Raw genomic sequence first — 19846 nt, 5'->3', positions numbered from 1 at the left:
TTATTTCTACTCCAAATGCTATTCACCATCATTATCCTGCTCTATAAAGAGTGGGTCCATTTGGCAGAAGATTGTGCTTAATATGCACAGGGATGTCATTGAGGTGGGAATGGACAACGAAGAGTTGGCTAGAAACATTATTCATTGTGCAACAGAGGTACCCGGTTACATTATTTTTTTCTTTGTAAAGTTCAACTTGTTTCCCTCATAAGGCAATGTTTTAATTCTTAAGGTCTTTCCTTTTTAAGTCTTCTAAGATGGGTATTTTCCCCATAAAGTTTTGGTTCTGTTTGGTAGATCGCATCAGGAAAGGGTTACTGCCCAACATGTATCATAAGTGGCAAGGTGAAGTGTGATCATGGAAAATGCCTTGCATTTTAGCCTTATATAACTATATTTAAGGAAAATTGGAGTTTTTCACAACTTAACTCACTAGATGGTGACATAAAAGACTGAGTGGGATGGACAGTCTTGGAGAGATTTCAAAAGCAATTTCAAGTCTGTTTACTTGCACACCAAAGATAATCTAAGTGCTGAGCTGGCTGAACATTGGCTGACAGTGTTTTTCCCTGGGAGCATTTTATTTTCTAATAATCCCACAGGGAAACTCTTCAGATCTACACCTTTAACCTCCTTTCAACCTGTGGTTTTGCAGGCCAGGATTTTTTTTTTCTTTTGTCATTGGTTAGTTATTTCCCCAAAATGATGTAGGGGAAGGATCAGGGTCTGTACTTCCAAATTGCCAAGGGTGTCCTCACAGGGGCTTTTTATAAGCGTCTGAGAAAGCTGCTCCCTTTGTGGTCCTTAGTGTGGATTTATAGCTTTTTTCTGGCATGGTTTTGGGAAAGAGTCAAGGATTTTGTCTGTCTTACGTAAGCCTCATTTTCCCATAGATAACTCCATCTGGCCAGCATAGTAGTTTTCCAGATTTACCCTTAGATGTTTCAAGGCAGTAAGGTCTCAGGATATATCAAGGGAAAACAATATTGGGTGATCACCAATTTACCAATTCCAGATTATACAAAAGAGGGACCATAAACATATTCTTGGTTTAAGTTAACTGAATAGGGATGAAGCTGTTTTCCTGATCCTAGGACTGTGAAGGATCTAGACCAAGTTAATCTAACTTAGGGATAAAAAACAAGACACAATTTTAGTGGAGTCATGTAGTGAAGACATAGAAGAAGTGGGTAACGGTGAAAGAGGCTAGACAGATCATAGATATTAAGATTTTATCTGTATCTGAAACAAACGGAAAATAGCCCAAAGACTGAGCTTCGTAGTTACCTTCCCTGGCAATGGAGGGGAAGTTAGAAGGAGGACAAGAAAATAAGAAATGAAAGGGTTTTTGTGCATACACATGTCCTCAGGGCCCATTTTGCTCTCTAGATCCTGCCAAGATTTTCCAAAATTGTTGTGGGTATGAGAAATCACAGATTCAGGATTAAGACTTTGTTGATTATGTGGAAAGGAAGGAAAAATACTAGCTGAAGGCTGGGGACATGCTAGTTTCCCAACACATAAAATTAATAGACTTTTTTTTTTAATCACACAGAAATCCTTGTTCTAAAAAAAAACTTTTTTTTTTTTTTTTGTTTGAGACAGGGTCTTGCTCTGTTGCCAAGGCTAGAGCAGTACAGTGGAGTGATCTCGGCTTACTGCAGCCTCCACCTTCCAGGCTCAAGTGATCCTCTGACGTCAGTCTTCCGAGTAGCTGGGACTACAGGCACACACCACCATACCCAGTTAATTCTTGTTTGTTTTTTTTTTTGTAGCAATGGGGTTTTGCTAAGTTGCCCAACCTGGTCTCGAAATCCTGGATTCAATTGATCTGCCTGCCTTGGCCTCCTAAAAGTGCTGGGATTGCATGCCCCTGTGCCCAGCCCTGAATTTTTTTTTTTTTTTTTTTTTTTGAGATGGAGTCTCACTCTGTCGCCCAGGCTGGAGTGCAGTGGCACAATCTTGGCTCACTGCAACCTCCGCCTCCCTGGTTCAAGCTATTCTCCTGCCTCAGCTTCCCGGGTAGCTAGGATTACAGGCACGTGCCGCCATGCCCGGCTTATTTTTGTATTTTTAGTAGAGACAGGGTTTCACCATGTTGGCCAGGATGGTCTCGATCTCCTGACCTTGTGATCCGTCCGCCTTGGCCTCTTAAAGTGCTGGGATTACAGGCGTGAGCCACCGCACCCGGCCCTGAATTTTTTTAAATTAACTTTTGTAGAGACAGGGTCTCACTCTGTCACCCAGGCTGGAGTGCAGTGGTGTGATTGTAGCTTATTACAGCCTCGAACTCTTGGGCTCAAGTGATCCTCCCACCTCAGCCTCCCAAGTAGCTAGGACTAGAAGTGTGCACTACCATGCCTGGCTAATTTTTTTTGGTACAGACAGGGTCTGACTATGTTGCTCAGGCTGGTCTTGAATTCCTGGCCTCAAGCAATCCTCCTGCCTTGGCCTCTCGAAGCGCTCTGAGATTATAGGGATTACAGGCATAAAGTACCGTGCCCAGCCTAAACTTTTTTTTTAACATGACTACAGGCTGGGCACAGTGGCTCACACCTGTAATCCCAGCACTTTGGGAGGCCGAGGTAGGCAGATCACAAGGTCAAGAGATCGAGACCATCCTGGCCAACATGGTGAAACCCCGTCTCTACTAAAAGTACAAAAATTAGCTGGGCGTGGTGGCGGGCGCCTGTCATCCCAGTTACTAGGGAGGCTGAGGCAGGAGAATCACTTAAACCTGGGAGGCAGAGATTGCAGTGAGCTGAGATCCTGTCATTGCAACTCCAGCAACAAGAGCAAAACTCCAAAAAAAAAAAGAGAAAAAAAAAATGACTACAACTGAAGGCCTCTTGTGATTGTAAAGTAGAAGAAATTAGATCTCTGGATACTGAACAGGAGAAAGGAGATTAGACTTTGAAATCATAAATTAGCAAATTTCAAAAAGGGGCCTCCCTGTTTGCCCAGCAAAACATTAAGGATCTATTATTCTGTTGACATGTTAACTTTCTCTAATCTTTATGCTGTCTTTTACAGATGGGCTGATTTCTTTGTCATTCTAGAGCCTTAAAATATTCATACATTTTGATCTATTGATAAATTTCATCACTGGAGATTTATCTTATAGAAATAATTCCAAAGAAGGGAGAGCCTTCTATCATTCTACGGCTAGCAGTTCCCTGCTGTTCTGGGCTCTCTCTCCTTCCCTGGGCTGCTCCTACGTCACTATACTACTACCTTTACCATTCCATCATCAAGCGTATACATTACCCCACAGCACAAAAAGAACCGGCTAGAAAAGAACAGAACAGAATTGCAATGGCAGAATTGACAACTGGCTTACCATTTCAGCTGTTCAAGGCCTGACTGGTCTTCCTGCACTTCCTAGTAAGATGACTCACGGTACCATTACAGAATTATCTCACGCTAAGTTCAAACCTGATTTCTACCACCGAGTGTGTGGTAGAGGCATGTTTCTCAGAACCCAGAGCCAAGATAAGGAACAGTCTCCAATTCCCTGTTCTCTCCCCTCCCTCCTTCACCCTTCATTCCAGGCGAGTCTCCTAGGCAAGTGTGTCCCATCCTCATCCTCTTTTTTTTTTTTTTTTTTTTTTTTGAGGCAGGGTTTCACTGTCTCTGTTGCTCAGACTGGAGTACAGTGGTGTGATCATGACACACTGCAGACTCGACCTCCTGGGCTCAGGTGAGCCTCCTGCCCCAGCCTCCTGAGCATCTGGGATTGCCAGTGTATGCCACCACTCCCTGCTAATTAAAAAAATTTTTTTGTTTTTTAGAGACAGGTTCTCACTATGTTGCCCAGACTGGTCTCAAACTCCTGGACTTAACCTATCCTCCTGCCCTGGACTTCCAAAGTGCTGAGAGTACAGGTGTGAGCTGCCACACCTGACCTCTTGTTGGTTTAGTCTTTCCAAAGTTTTTTCCATGTGATTGACAGGGGCAAGGTCCATGCTTAGGAGTGAACTGTCCCAGATTTCCCATGGCTGTCACAGTTTTAACACTCAAAGTCCCATGTTCAGGGAAACTCCTCAGTCCTGGGCAAAACTAAGACTGGTTATCCTACTTCAGGGAAGCACCATCCTACCTCAGGGGAGTGGCTCCATGAGGAGAGTCCTACCAGAATTCAGTGATCAACAGTAAACACCATAATGAGTTCTTGAGTCTTAACATCAATATGAGGAACATCAGGGGTACAGCCCAGGATGATCTTCACTTCTGCTGGCCTTCTTTCTTTTTTACAGTTTTTCCTCTAGTGTGAGGAGATTCCCGCAAGGTTGATGGTTTCAACTCCTGATCTCTTGTGATCCACTCTTCAGTCTAAATAAACATTTCCATAAGAACATGCAGTAGTTTGCTGTCAAACTGAAGCTTAAATCCATATATATACATACATATTTAAAAAGAACAGTTCTCTAAAGGAAATTTATCTGTAAAGGTGCAACTCTGCCCATAGAATAAGCCACCCTTTCCATGTTCTCACAAAGCAGTCTAGACTCAGCGTTGCAAATATTTTCATTTTCAGATGATGATTTTAGATAAATCTTTGCCGAACTTTCAGGTGTTTTACTCAAAAGTCTCCAGCTTTTGAAAAAAGGAAAATGTCTAGAGCAGTGAAATTAGTTTTTTTTACTGCAATCAAGGTTTCAAAACAATGTAGTTGGCCGGGCGCAGTGGCTCAAGCCTGTAATCCCAGCACTTCGGGAAGCCGAGGTGGGTGGATCACGAGGTCAGGAGATCGAGACCATCCTGGCTAACACGGTGAAACCCCGTCTCTACTAAAAATACAAAAAAATTAGCCGGGCGTGGCCGGGCGCAGTGGCTCACCCCTGTAATCCCAGCACTTTGGGAGGCCAAGGCGGGCGGATCACAAGGTCAGGAGATCGAGACCACGGTGAAACCCCATCCCTACTAAAAATACAAAAAATTAACTGGGCGTGGTGGCGGACGCCTGTAGTCCCAGCTACTCGGGAGGCTGAGGCGGGAGAATGGCGTGAACCCGGGAGGCGGAGCTTGCAGTGAGTCGAGATCACGCCACTGCACTCCAGCCTGGGCGACAGAGCGAGAATCCTCAAAAAAAAAAAAAAAAAAAAAAAAAAAAAAAAGCCGGGCGTGGTGGCGGGCGCATGTAGTCCCAGCTACTCGGGAGGCTGAGGCGGGAGAATGGCGTGAACACGGGAGCCAGAGGTTGCAGTGAGCCAAGATCGCTCCACTGCACTCCAGCCTGGGCGACAGAGCGAGGGTCCGTCTCAAAAAACAAACAAAAACAATGTAGTTATCTGAGTAAAATTTGAATGAGGGCTATAGCTATGCTCCACAAGCCTCTCCAAGAAGGAGAGTTTTCTTTCTTTCTTTTTTTTTTTTGTAGTCCCGAGTAGCTGGGACTACAGGCTCCTGCCACCACGCTTGGCTAATTTTTTGTATTTTTAGTAGAGACGGGGTTTCACTGCGTTAGCCAGGATGGTCTCAATCTCCTGACCTCATGAACCGCCCGCCTCGGCCTCCCAAAGTGCTGGGATTACAGGCGCGAGCCACCGCGCCCGGCCTGGGCAGTATTTTCAAAGACTTAGAGGAGATTTTTGTAAAGTGCCAATACATTATTTAAAAAAGGCTAATACTGTAAGGATGTGCTCTTTGAGTTTAATTGAAGTCTTCAAAGGCTGGGACTTTTTTTTTTTTTTTTAGACGGAGTCTTGCTGTGTCGCCCAGGCTGGAGTGCAGTGGCACGATCTCTGCTCACTGCAACCTCCGCCTCCTGGGTTCAAGCGATTCTCCTGCCTCAGCCTCCCGAAAAGCTGGGATAACAGGCACCCGCCACCACGACCGGCTAATTTTTGTATTTTTAGTAGAAACGGGGTTTCACCATCTTGATCAGGCTGGTCTCAAACTCCTGACCTCGTGATCCACCTGCCTCGGCCTCCCAAAGTCCTGGGCTTACAGGCGTGAGCCACTGCGCCCGGCATTTAAAAAAAAAAATTTAAGATAGGGTCTTGCTCCATAGATCAGGCTGGAGTGCAATGGTGTGATCATGGCTCATTGCAGCCTCCACCTCCCGGGCTCAGGATATCCTTTCATCTTAGCTTTCCGAGTAGCTGGGCCTACAGGCGGGAGCCACCAGGCCCGGCTAACTTTTTGTATTTATTTATTTATTTTTATAGAGACTGGAGTCTCACCGTGTTGCCCAGGCTGGTCTTGAACTCCTGGGCTCAAAGCAATCCACCAGCCTCGTCTCCTAAAGTGCTGGAATTATGGACGTGAGCCGCTGCGCCCAACCAAACTGGGACTATCTTGTTTCCTTTTTACACCCTTCCTCTCTGAGTAGTGGGGAAGGGTGTAAACCTTCCTAGGAGCAGGTAAGGTAGACTATGATTGCTCACAATTGGTAACCATACTTGCAGTGATCTTTGTGATTTATTGAATCATATCTAGGATGTACATATTAATCCATATTTGGGCTGAGCATATTCATTTATCAACTAAGAGACTACAGAAAAAAGCCATTGTTGTGATGATGAAAATGTCAACACTTTATCAGGTTCTGAACACAAAGAGACTTTTGCTTATTATGTAAGAAGCACACCTGTGGCTCTAGGCCTTTGGAAGAAAATAAAAGAGAAAAGCAATCCGTGTGCTTTTTTTCCCCCTGCCTTAAGGTCAGGATACATAATTCTGGGTTTTCCCAGCTTCTCTTGGTCATGCTTTGTGGGGACTAAACTGGAGCTTTTACGTAGACTGTTCATTTTGTTCCTCAGCTTGAATTCTCTCTCGTTTTCTGTCTCTATGATTTTTAATTCCCCTCACTGCTCTGTTAGGAAACTAAGGGTCAAATGAGGTTAACTAATTTGCTCAATTGGGATAAAGAGTGTTGGGAGTCCATAGAACAGTTGGGGGACTATAGTTAGACAACAAGTGTTATTGCGCTATGATTTGATCTTCAACACATTCACGAGAAACTCCAGTTCTCTAAAGAACTTTAACAGCCGGCGACCCACAGAAAATGGCAGAAGTGCAGGCTCTTTTTTAACCCGTGGCTTATGATCTGGGTTTGTTTATTTATGCCTCAGACAGGAGCCGGACCTTGAGTAGGAGTTGAGCTGTTTTTCGGCGCTCGGCTGTGGTTCCTTGAACGATTGCTTGGGCGTTCCTCCTTTGATGTCTGGGGCGTTCTTGTATTCGGCGATCTTTTGCGCCGTCTTCTTGCTTGATGTCTCCTGAGCGGCGGCGGCGCCGGGTCGAGGGCTGAGTTGTCCGCGAGGCCCCGCGCTCAAGCCGCCTTCTCCTGCCGGTCGGTAGAACGGACCCCTTGCTTTATTCCTGCCTCCTCTTTCTTTTTCCCTGTGGCTCAGCCCGTTCGCTGGACTGCAAACCGAGCTCCCGTCTGCCTTGCAGGTAGGCCCAGGAGGAGCCTGGGAGGCCCAGCCCGGCATCCTTCCGCCGCGGGGTTGAGAAGACCTTGGCGCCGGCGGGTGGGCAGGCTGGCCGGCCGCCGTGACACTGCCAGAGGAGGGGCTACCGGACTGCGTTGAGGGGCGCGGCCGGAGGGGCAGCCCGGAACCGAGGGAGAAGCCGAAAGGAGGGAGAGTTGCTGGGGCTTCCCGGTGTGGTTCTTTAGGGAGGAGATGTTGGGTCTAGGGCACCCCCAGTGTGTGGGGAAAATGGCTTTCCAGGAACCGATAGAGCTTTGCGCACTTTGACCCTCCTTCCTTTCTCCTTTTCCCCCCACCCCGAAGTCTCCGGGTGTCATGCCTCAATTGCACTGGGGACCCCTACTGAGTCCAGCCTTTGAAGGGACCTTTGAGTAGGTGGAGGCTTATGGAACAAGGCCCTCTGGCTCTTCTGAGCGAAGTGTTATGTTCTCGCCTTTTTCTGGGTGGGTAAACTGAGGCTGATGTCTGGGACGTGACTTCCCCACATATCCCCAACAGATCATTAAATTCACTGTAAGTCACTTTTTGTCGTTTACCAATTCCCTTTCCCCCAGTTACCAGTCAAGTTATGAAAACAGTGAGTTATTGTTTGATCGTCTGTGATCCCTCTTTTCCTAGGAATATAGACTGTTAGGAATATAGATCCTGTCACAAGAGGCTTCAGAAGTAAAGGAACCATGTGGTTTCTTGGCTGTTTTGCATTTCAAAGTCTGTATCATTTTAACTAGTGTAGCAATGACAGTTTCTTTTTGTTTCTTGATAACCTTGTTGTCTACTTTGTTTCCTGATAACCTTGTTGTCTACTTTGTTTCCTGATAACCTTGTTGTCTACATTGTTTCCTGGTTGATTTATCCTCCTTCTCCCCAGCCTCTTTGGAAATCTTACAACTATGGTGTTTGTGGTTAGAGGTTAGAGTCTAGTAGAGGATGGTCAAGACTTTGAAGGCAAACGCTTGTCCTGTGAGGGTCTGCTTTCTGGGGAGTATCCAATGGAAACCCAAGGAGTCTGTCTCTCTTTTTTTTTTTTTTTAAGACAGGCTAGCTCTGTCGCCCAAACTGGAGTGCAGTGGCGCGATCTTGGCTCACTGCAACCTCTGCCTCCCGGGTTCAAGCGATTCCCCTGCCTCAGACTCCCGAGTAGCTGGAAGTACCGGCGCGCGCCACCACACTCGGCTAATTTTTGTATTTGTAGTAAAGACGGGGTTTCATCATGTTGGCCAGGCTGGTCTTGAACTCCTGGCCTCAAGTGATTCGTCCACGTCGGCCTCTCAAAGTGCTGGAATTACAGGCATCCACCGCGCCCGCCCAGTTTTGTTGTATTTGATTAGTAGTTTGGTCACTGCACATACAAAAGCTAAAAAAGGCTGTGTGTAGAAATCATTCAAATATTGAGATATTTAAATGAAAGGTTAACGCTTTGGGAACTCCTTTGTGGTTCCCTTTTCCTTCCCAGCTTGGAAAGTCTGGGGACTAAGTCTGTTATTTTCATCGGATTCAGTGTCATGATCCTAATTTGTGTCACTTCATTCTTGGGGGAAAAAAAAAAAATTCAGCCTGTCGGGCGCAGTGGCTCACTCCTGTAATCCCAGCACTTTGGGAGGCCAAGGCAGGTGGATCACCTGAGGTCGGAAATTCGAGACCAGCCTGACTAACGTGGAGAAACCTAAAAATTCAAAATTAGCCGGGCGTGGTGGCGCATGCCTGTAATCCCAGCTACTTGGGAGGCTGAGGCAGGAGAATCACTTGAACTCGGGAGGCGGAGGTTGCGGTGAGCCGAGATCGCGCCGTTGCACTCCAGCCTGGGCAACAAGAGCGAAACTCCGTCTCAAAAAAAAAAAAAAAAAAAAAAAAAAAAATCAGTCTTGAGGTCATTCTGGGTTGGATAAGTTTCCAAAGTATGTAGAATCAGTAAGAGAGCGTTTTTGTGTGTGTGTGTGTTTTGAGACGGAGTCTTGCTTTGTCCCCCAGGCTGGAGTGCAGTGGTGCGATCTCGGCTCACTGCAACCTTCTCCGCCTCCCAGGTTCAAGCAATTCTCTGCCTCAGCCTCCCGAGTAGCTGGGATTACAGGCGCCGCCACCACGCCCAGCTAATTTATTGTATTTTTAGTAGAGATGGTGTTTTACCATCTCGGCCAGGCTGGTCTTAAACCCCTGACCTCGTGATCCACCTGCCTTGGCCTCCCAAAGTGCTGGGATTACAGGTGTGAGCCACCGCGCCCGGCCAAGAGAGTGGTTTTAAGGGTGCAGACATTCAGTTCCTAGTCCTTGAGTGGAAACTGTACAAGGCCACATTCTCCCACTATTTTAGTATTCTCATGTGAGTTTTGGAAAGATTACTGTTCCTTTAATTTTTTGTGTGAGGTCAGCAAGATTTAAATGAAGGGCCCTTAATCATAAGCAATTTCCTAGTTACACGACCTCAGTGCTCCCAGAAAGGGATTAATGAAGAGCCACCAGACTATCTTTATGGAGAATCTAGATTGGGAAGTTAAGCTAAGAATGTGCATTTTTGAAAAAGTTTTTATGGTAGAAGAGAATGTATATCAGAGGAAAGAATGTAGAGAAGAAAGCAACATTGTCCACTGGGAATTGATAAGTTCTGCGTAGAATTTAGAGTTATAAGGACTATCTCATTGGCTCCTAATGAATGCTAAATAACAAATGGAAATTGCTGTGAGTGTCATGAAGCAGTCTTAGGAATATTTTATTATGTTTCTGCAGGAAATAATTGGCAGAGGCTTAAGTTGAATTGAGGCCAAGAAATTTGGTGTTGATGGGAGGTTACAGGGATAGAGCTTCTCAACTTAATCAACTTATCTCATGCTTTGTGATAGAAGTTCATTCAGCTTTTTTTCTTTTTGTTTTTCTTTTCTTTTTTTTTTTTTTTTTTTTTTTGAGATGGAGTCTCACTCTGCCTCCCAGGCTGGAGTGCAGTGGCACGATCTCAGTTCACTGCAACCTCCACTTGCCGGATTGAAGCAATTCTCCTGCCTCAGCCCTCCTGCGTAGCTGGGATTACAGGCGCGTGCCACCATGCCCGGCTAATTTTTTGTATTTTCACTCAGCTTTTAACTTACTTGGTTAAATCTTGTGGTGTTCTGTCAATGTTAGATTGGGTTCTCTGTTGACATTTCCTTTAAAAACTGGACGGGTTCAGAATGTGACTGAATTCTGTCTTTGAGTAAGAAAGTTCTTGGAGATGATTAAAGATTTGAACTTCTAGAACTTAAGCTGGAACAGAGTTATGTATATCACTTGAAAAAGATTAGTTTTGTATATCGTTAGAAAACAATTGATTATTTTTATTAATAAAGTAGTAATTTAATTTTTTTTTTTTTTTTTTTCTGAAGAGATGAGGTCTCCCTATGTTGCTCAGGCTGGACTCAAAACTCCTGGGCTCAAGTAGCCCTCTCCAATAGCTGGAACTACAGGTGCATGCACCTGGCTTACATTTTTTTAAATTAATTTTTTTTTGAGATGGAGTCTTGCTCTGTCACCAGGCTGCAGGCAGTGGCGCAATCTTGGCTCACTGCAGCCTCTGCCTCCTGGGTTCAAGCGATTCCCATGCCTCAGCCTCCTGAGTAGCTGGGACTACAGGTGCGCACCACCACACCCAGCTAATTTTTTGTATTTTAGTAGAAATGGGGTTTCACCGTGTTGGCCAGGATGGTCTCTATCTCCTGACCTTGTGATCTGCCCACCTCGGCCTCCCAAAGTGCTGGGATTACAGGCATGAGCCACCGCGCTCGGCCATACATTTTTATACTGTATAATTTTCACAATATTTTCAATATGTGTTAGGAAACTTATAAAACTTTTGTTTTGATCATGTACCTTTATGGTGCTTATTAATATCAAATCCAAACATTATGGTCCTCAAGCATATTGGTGAATGTTGTCTGTTTAAGTTGACAATTTTTAGACCGGGCGCGGTGGCTCACGCCTGTAATCCCAGCACTTTGGGAGGCGAAGGTGAGTGGATCATGAGGTCAGGAGATTGAGACCATCCTGGCTAACACGGTGAAACCCCTTCTCTACTAAAAAATACAAAAAAAATTAGCGGGGAATGGTGGTGGGCGCCTGTAGTCCCAGTTACTTGGGAGACTGAGGCAGGAGAATGGCGTGAACCTGGGAGGCAGAGCTTGCAGTTAGCCGAGTTAGCACCACTGCACTCCAGCCTGGGCGACAGAGGGAGACTGTCTCAAAAAAAAAAAAAAAAAAAAAAAAAGTTGGCAATTTCTCTCACACTTCCAATTTATCTCACTCTTAAAGGAATAAGAAAATGTTTTGTTGTTAGCACAGAGAGGTGTTTTTTCCTAAGATATGCCTCAGCCTTGATAGAGTTATTTTGGAGTGGAATCCGCATTTTTTTGCCCAGTGGTTTGGTTTACCCGAAAAAAACTTAGGTTCCTTTAATCACAGTCATTCTTGTTTCATTCTCCAATTGTTCCTCATAAACTCAGAGAGAGCTTTCAGTGTCTTAATTTCTGTTTGTACAGAAATGCTGTGGTACAGCCTGTCCTGTGGTTTGGGGTCATTTATATTTTATCTTTTCAGGCTCCCCCAAGTTAATATGATCAATTTTTTTTTGCACAGCTAAAATTAGTTACTGATGGATAAAAATTTTATGATTAGTTATTGTCAGCATGTATTTATGTGTCCAGTAGTATGTGGCAGCCTGCCAATGTAATGTAAGGAGAAAATAGATTAAGTAATCAGGAGATCTGGGTTTAAGCCCTAGGTTTACTACCTGAGAAGTCTTGTACAAATTATTTAAGGAGGCTGTAGGGAAGGTTAATGTCCTTTATTGAGCATTTACTGTGTCATGTTCTTTACATGTGTTATTTCATTTATTACTTATAAGAGTCTTTTAGAGTAGATGTTAATTTCCCCATAGAGATACTATTTTTCCATTTTTTTGTTGAAGCCCAGTGACAGTAAATAATTTAACCAAGATCACACAGTAGGTATAGTAGAGCTGTGATTGAAATCAAAGGCTTTGAATGCTTTTCTGAGTCTGTATTTAAAGAATGGAAAAGTAAAACATCCATCATAATACTTTTTTTTTTTTTTTTTGAGATGGAGTTTCGCTCTTGTTGCCCAATCTGGTGTGCAATGGCGCGATCTTGGCTCACTGCATCCTCCGCCTCCTGGGTTCAAGTGATTCTCCTGCCTCAGCCTCCCTAGTAGCTGGGACTACAGGCATGTGGCTGGCTAATTTTTGTACTTTTTTTTTTTAGTAGAGACGGGTTTTCACCATGTTGGTCAGGCTGGTCTCGAACTCCTGACTTCAGGTGATCCACCTGCCTTGGCCTCCCAAAGTGCTGGGAATACAGGTATGAGCCACCGTGCCCGGCCCATCATAATACTTAAGTTGATTACATTGAGAAAAAGTATGTGAAAATGCTTTAAAAGGATAAAGTACTCTTCAATTGTTAACTTCCATGCTATTTTACAACAACAATGAACAGATGTTATTTAAGTTCTTGGGCAACTTGCTACTTTCTGTTTTTTTTTTTGAGATGGAGTCTTGCTCTGTCATCCAGGCTGGAGTGCAGCTGCGCTATCTTGGCTCATTGCAACCTGCGCCTCCCAGGTTCAAGTGATTCCCCCTCCTCAGCTTCCTGAGTAGCTGGGATTACAGACACGCGCCACCAGGCCCAGCTAATTTTGTATTTTTAGTAGAGACCAGGTTTCACCATGTTGGCCAGGCTGGTCTTGAACCCCTGACCTCAAGTCATCTGCCCAACTTGGCCTGTCAAAGTTCTGTGATTACATGCATGAGCCACAGCACCCATCCTCCTTCTATTTCTTTTCTAACTTATTTTTTGTCTCTCCCTCTGCTCTTAGGGTTAATAATCTTCTCTACCTAAATTTTTTTCTTCATTGTGTGTTGTTTTGGTACCGTGTTTTTTTCTGAGGTCAGAAATATTCCCATCAGACGTTGTGGAGCTATTTCTTGATTGTGACTGTGTGTTTCAACCCTTACCTATGAAGATGTTTGTTCATCTAGCAAATATTTATTGAAGACTCATTAGATGTTGGGATACAAAGGTAGACATAGGTGTTCTTATGGTCTCCTTATGGAGTTTATTCCAGTGGGGAGTATAGGTATTTGATAAATATTGAAATTTAGACTGAAACAAGTATTCTGAAGGAAATAAACAAGGGCTGACAGAGGGAAGAAGGAGTGAGGCGAGCCCTGGGTATTTACAGGGATTGGAGTCTTCAGTCATAGCATCCTTAATCCCCTTGAAAAGTTGGAATCACAAATCATAATTGCGTAAATTTAAGTTTCCTTGCTGCCATCTAAGTCTTCATTTAAGATTGATTGCTACATGTAATATTTGTCTGATATTTAATGTATGATAATACTGGGTTTTACATAGTCAAGGATAACTAGGACTTATAAGTATCTAGCATGCTTGACTAATGAGTTTAATTTTTTACTTTTTTTTTGTGGCAGGGTCTCACTCTGTGGCCCAGGCTGGAGTGCAGTGGTGCAATCTTGGCTCACTGCAGCCTCCACCTCCTGGGTTCAAGCGATTCTCGTGCCTCAGCCTCCCGAGTAGCTGGGACTACAGGTGTGTGCCACCACGTCCGGCTAATTTTTGTATTTTGAGTAGAGATGGGGTTTCACCATGTTGGCCAGGCAGATCTCGAACTCCTGACTTTAGGTGATCTGCCCACCTTGGCCTCCCAACATGTTGGGATTATAGGCGGGAGCCACTGTGCCTGACCTGAAGTTGTGTTTCTTTAAAATGAGCTGAAGCAAATTTTACATTTCATGATTTCATCACTTATTTCTACTCTCTAGAATAGATCATAGGTATATATACCTATAGTATAATGAAGCATCTGAAATTTTGCTGAGTTGGAGAGGATTAATAAGCACATTTGATTTGCAGAGAAAATTGGAGTATTTTATTCTAGGTGACCACTGAAAACAGGACAGAAAACTATCTCTCCCCAGACTTTTGAATAGCAGCATAGTGGCACTGAGTCCTGGAGCCAAGCAGCCTGGTTCAAATTCCAGCACCCCTGCTTACTAGCTATACAACTTGGGCAAGTTACTTAGTCTCTCTGTGCCTCTCCTCATCTGTAAAATACCATACAGTTGTTGTAAGAACTAAATTAGTTAATATGTATAAAGCATTTAGAACAGCACTAGGTGCTGTATATGCCAGTTGTTAGTAACAATGTTATTATAACAAAATAAAGTTTTCCAAAAGAACACATGATAATGATTCTTAGATTGAAGTTTAGATGCTTTGGGAAAACTTTAATAGGGAATAGGAAGTTAAAACAGCATATTTGTCCCTCTTTCCCCGCAGTACCCTTCAAAATAAAGTAAAAGGATATAGGTTCAAATCCTAGCTAGGAAAAAAAAACTAAAAAGATGGATCTTTATTTTTAATTAAAAAATTATTTTTTTATTATTTTTTGGAGACAGTCTTGCTCTGGTGCGGTGGCACAATCTTGGCTCATTGCAGCCTCTGCCTCCTGGGTTCAAGCGATTCTTGTGCCTCAGCCTCCCGAGTAGCTGGGATTACAGGTGTGTGCCACCACACCTGGCTAATTTTTGTATTTCTTTTAGTAGAGTCAGAGTTTTGCCATGTTGGCCAGGCTTGTCTTGAACTCTGGCCTCAAGTGATCTGCCCACCTCGATCTCCCTAAGTGCTGGAATTACAGGTGTGAGCCAGTGTGTCCAGTTTTAAAAATCATTATTATTTTCGGCTGGGTGCAGTGGCTAATGCCTGTAATCCCAGCACTTTGGGAGGCTGAGGCGGGTGGATCACCTGAGGTTGGGAGTTCATGACCAGCCTGACCAACGTGGAGAAACCCTGTCTCTGCTAAAAATACAAATTAGCTGGGTGTGGTGGTGCATGCCTGTAATCTCAGCTACTCGGGAGGCTGAGGCAGGAGAATAGCTTGAACCCCGGAGGCAGAGGTTGTGGTGAGCTGAGATCATGCCATCACACTCCAGCCTGGGCAACAAGAGCGAAACTCCGTCTCAAAAAAAAAAAAAATTATTGTTATTTTCCAATTATAAAAGTCTTTATGCCTGGTGTGGTGGCCCACACCTTTAAACCCAGCAATTTGGGAAGCTAGGAATATATATATATATATATATATATATATATATATATATATTTTTTTTTTTTTTTTTTTTTTTGAGACGGAGTCTTGCTCTGTCACCCAGGCTGGAGTGCAGTGGCATGATCTCAGCTCACTGCAACTTCCGCCTCCTTGGTTCAAGCGATTCTCCTGCCTCAGCCTCCTGAGTAGCTGGGACTACAGGCGTGTGCCATCACGCCTGGCTAATTTTTATATTATTAGTAGAGTCGGGCTTTCACCATGTTAGCCAGGATGGTCTTGATCTCCTGACCTCGTGGTCCACCTGCCTCGGCCTCCCAAAGTGCTGGGATTACAGGTGTGAGGCACCATGCCCAGCGTTTTTTTTTTTTGTAATTATTATTATTTATTTATTTATTTATTTATTTATTTTTTATTGATCATTCTTGGGTGTTTCTCGCAGAGGGGGATTTGGCAGGGTCATAGGACAATAGTGGAGGGAAGCTCAGCAGATAAACAAGTGAACAAAGGTCTCTGGTTTTCCTAGGCAGAGGACCCTGCGGCCTTCCGCAGTGTTTGTGTCCCTGGGTACTTGAGATTAGGGAGTGGTGATGACTCTTAACGAGCATGCTGCCTTCAAGCATCTGTTTAACAAAGCACATCTTGCACCACCCTTAATCCATTTAACCCTGAGTGGACACAGCACATGTTTCAGAGAGCACAGGGTTGGGGGTAAGGTCACAGATCAACAGGATCCCAAGGCAGAAGAATTTTTCTTAGTACAGAACAAAATGAAAAGTTTCCCATGTATACTTCTTTCTACACAGACACAGCAACCATCCGATTTGTCAATCTTTTCCCCACCTTTCCCCCCTTTCTATTCCACAAAACCGCCATTGTCATCATGGCCCGTTCTCAATGAGCTGTTGGGTACACCTCCCAGATGGGTTGGTGGCCTGGCAGAGGGGCTCCTCACTTCCCAGTAGCGGCGGCCGGGCAGAGGCGCCCCTCACCTCCCGGACGGGGCGGCTGGCCGGGTGGGGGGCTGACCCCCCCACCTCCCTCCCGGACGGGGTGGCTGGCTGGGCGGGGGGCTGACCCCCCCACCTCCCTCCCGGACGGGGTGGCTGGCCGGGCAGAGGGGCTCCTCACTTCCCAGTAGGGGCGGCCGGGCAGAGGCGCCCCTCACCTCCCGGACGGGGCGGCTGGCCGGGCGGGGGGCTGACCCTTTTTTTTTTGAAGACAGAGTCTCACTCTGTCGCCCAGGCTGGAGTGCAGTGAGTGGTGTGATCTCAGCAACCTCTACCTCCCAGGTTCAAGCGATTCTCCTGCCTCAGCCTCCTGAGTAGCTGGGTTTATAAGCACCCACCACCTCATCCAGCTAATTTTTGTATTTTTAGTAGAGACAGGGTTTCACCATGTTGGCCAGTCTGGTCTTGAACTCCTGACCTCAGGTGATCCACCCGTCTCAGCCTCCCAAAGTGTTGGGATTACAGGTGTTAGCCACTGAGCCTGGCAACAATTTTTTAAAATTAGCTGGAAATGGTGGTGCATGCCTGTATTTCCAGCTGCTTGGGAGGCTGAGGCAGGAGGACTGCCTGAGCCTAGGAGATCAAGGCTGCAGTGAGCCAAGATCACACCACTGCACTCCATCCTGGGCATCATCATGGCAAGACCCTGTCTCAGAAAAATTAAAAAAAAATTCTTTCTAGTGATTATAGCAGAGTGTGTATTTTTCAGTCATTCATTTGTTTTTTGTTTGTTTTTTTTTCTTTTTTTTATTATTATTATACTTCAAGTTTTAGGGTACATGTGCACAATGTGCAGGTTAGTTACATATGTATGCATGTGCCATGCTGGTGTGCTACACCCACTAACTGGTCATTTAGCATTAGGTATATCTCCTAATGCTATCCCTCCCCCTCCCCCCACCCCACCACAGTCCCCAGAGTGTGATGTTCCCCTTCCTGTGTCCATGTGTTCTCATAGCTCAATTCCCACCTATGAGTGAGAACATGCGGTGTTTGGTTTTTTGTCCTTGCGATAGTTTACTGAGAATGATGATTTCCAATTTCATCCATGTCCCTACAAAGGACATGAACTCATCATTTTTTATGGCTGCATAGTATTCCGTGGTGTATATGTGCCACATTTTCTTAATCCAGTCTATCATTGTTGGACATTTGGGTTGGTTCCAAGTCTTTGCTATTGTGAATAGTGCCGCAATAAACATACATGTGCATGTGTCTTTATAGCAGCATGATTTATAGTCCTTTGGGTATATACCCAGTAATAGGATGGCTGGGTGAAATGGTATTTCTAGTTCTAGATCCCTGAGGAATCGCCACACTGACTTCCACAATGGTTGAACTAGTTTACAGTCCCACCAACAGTGTAAAAGTGTTCCTATTTCTCCACATCCTCTCCAGCACCTGTTGTTTCCTGACTTTTTAATGATTGCCATTCTAACTGGTGTGAGATGGTATCTCATTGTGGTTTTGATTTGCATTCCTCTGATGGCCAGTGATGGTGAGCATTTTTTCATGTGTTTTTTGGCTGCATAAATGTCTTCTTTTCAGAAGTGTCTGTTCATGTCCTTCGCCCACTTTTTGATGGGGTTTTTTTTTTTTTTTTTTTTTTTGTAAATTTGTTTGAGTTCATTGTAGATTCTGGATATTAGCCCTTTGTCAGATGAGTAGGTTGTGAAAATTTTCTCCCATTTTGTAGGTTGCCTGTTCACTCTGATGGTAGTTTCTTTTGCTGTGCAGAAGCTCTTTAGTTTAATTAGATCCCATTTGTCAATTTTGGCTTTTGTTGCCATTGCTTTTGGTGTTTTAGACATGAAGTCCTTTCCCATGCCTATGTCCTGAATGGTAATGCCTAGGTTTTCTTCTAGGGTTTTTATGGTTTTAGGTCTAATGTTTAAGTCTTTAATCTATCTTGAATTAATTTTTGTATAAGGTGTAAGGAAGGGATCCAGTTTCAGCTTTCTACATATGGCTAGCCAGTTTTCCCAGCACCATTTATTAAATAGGGAATCCTTTCCCCATTGCTTGTTTTTGTCAGGTTTGTCGAAGATCAGATAGTTGTAGATATGTGGCATTATTTCTGAGGGCTCTGTTCTGTTCCATTTATCTATATCTCTGTTTTGGTACCAGTACCATGCTGTTTTGGTTACTGTAGCCTTGTAGTATAGTTTGAAGTCAGGTAGCGTGATGCCTCCAGCTTTGTTCTTTTGGCTTAGGATTGACTTGGCGACAGTCATTCATTTGATAAATGTTTGTTGCATGTGTATTCCTTCAGTAGGCAGTGAGGATACCATAATGCTGTGTATTATGTACTATGGCTTTTTTTTTTTGAGTTATGAAATATCCCTGTGAGGCCTTTTACAACTACTTCTTGATTGTGATTCTGCATCTCAATTCTTACCTTTTCAGACTTTTGTTTATCTAGCAAATATTGGTTCTGATCAGAACCAGTCCTTATTGAATGCTTTGTGCCAGGTACTGTAGTAAGTGCTTTGCATTGATTCTTTTCATTCCAACTAACAACCTTATGACATAAGTACTCTTATTCTTCTCATTTTATTGATGTAGCAGTTGTGGCACAGAGAAGTTAAGCAATTTGCCCAAGGTATATAGCTAGCAAATGGCAGAACCAGGATTCGCGTCCAAACAACCTGGCTCCACATTCCCCTGCTCTTAACCTCTAAGTTATACTGATTCTTAACTACTAAACACTTTAAAACACTAGGTCAATATAGTGAGACTAGAGTGGAAAAATAGATGTCCATGCCTGTATGGAGATTATAGTCCAGAGGAAAGAGAGACAGTAAACAAATAATTATACCAATAAACATATAATTGCAGTGTGTGCCAAACCTATGACAGAAGAATAAAAAGAGATTATAGTAGGGGAACCTGAATTAAACTGGAGGTTTAAGAAATATTTTTCTGAAGAAGTGATACTTAAGCAGAGACTAGAAGGATAGAAAGGGAAGGGAATAGCATGTATGAAATTCTCAGGATGGGAGAGAACTTGACACATTTGAGAAACTGGAAGAAGGTTGATATGGTTGGAATACAGTGAACAGTAGGGGATGGAGGAAAGAGGCACAGAATGAGGATAGAGACTTAGGCAGGACTATGTCAAGGCTTTCGGATTTTTTTTTTTTTTGAGACGGGGTCTCTGTTCCCCAGGCTAGCATGCAGTGGTGTGATCACAGCTCACTGTAGTCTTGACCTTCTAGGCTTAAGGATCCTCCCACCTCGGCTTCCCAAGTAGCTGGGACTACAGGCACCCACCACCATGCCTAGGTAATTTTTGATTAT

At 44.1% G+C, this 19846-nt stretch overlaps 1 protein-coding gene across 8 annotated transcripts in view; it reads left to right on the top strand.

Annotated features, from left to right (window-relative positions):
* Window positions 1-7261: 7261 nt before the first annotated feature.
* The window catches only part of AMBRA1 (autophagy and beclin 1 regulator 1), a 204010-nt gene continuing 191425 nt past the window's right edge, over window positions 7262-19846 (top strand). For all 8 annotated transcript variants that reach the window (XM_024347087.3, XM_009460324.4, XM_009460323.4 and 5 more), the window contains exon 1: window positions 7262-7401. The gene's annotated coding sequence lies outside the window, so the exon portion shown is untranslated. The remainder of the gene's footprint in view (window positions 7402-19846) is intronic.

This window comes from Pan troglodytes, chromosome 9 (assembly GCF_028858775.2).
Source record: "Pan troglodytes isolate AG18354 chromosome 9, NHGRI_mPanTro3-v2.0_pri, whole genome shotgun sequence".
Lineage (NCBI taxonomy): Eukaryota > Metazoa > Chordata > Mammalia > Primates > Hominidae > Pan > Pan troglodytes.
The sequence above is the reverse complement of the archived record's forward strand: the minus strand, read 5'-3'. Positions and strand labels throughout refer to the sequence as shown.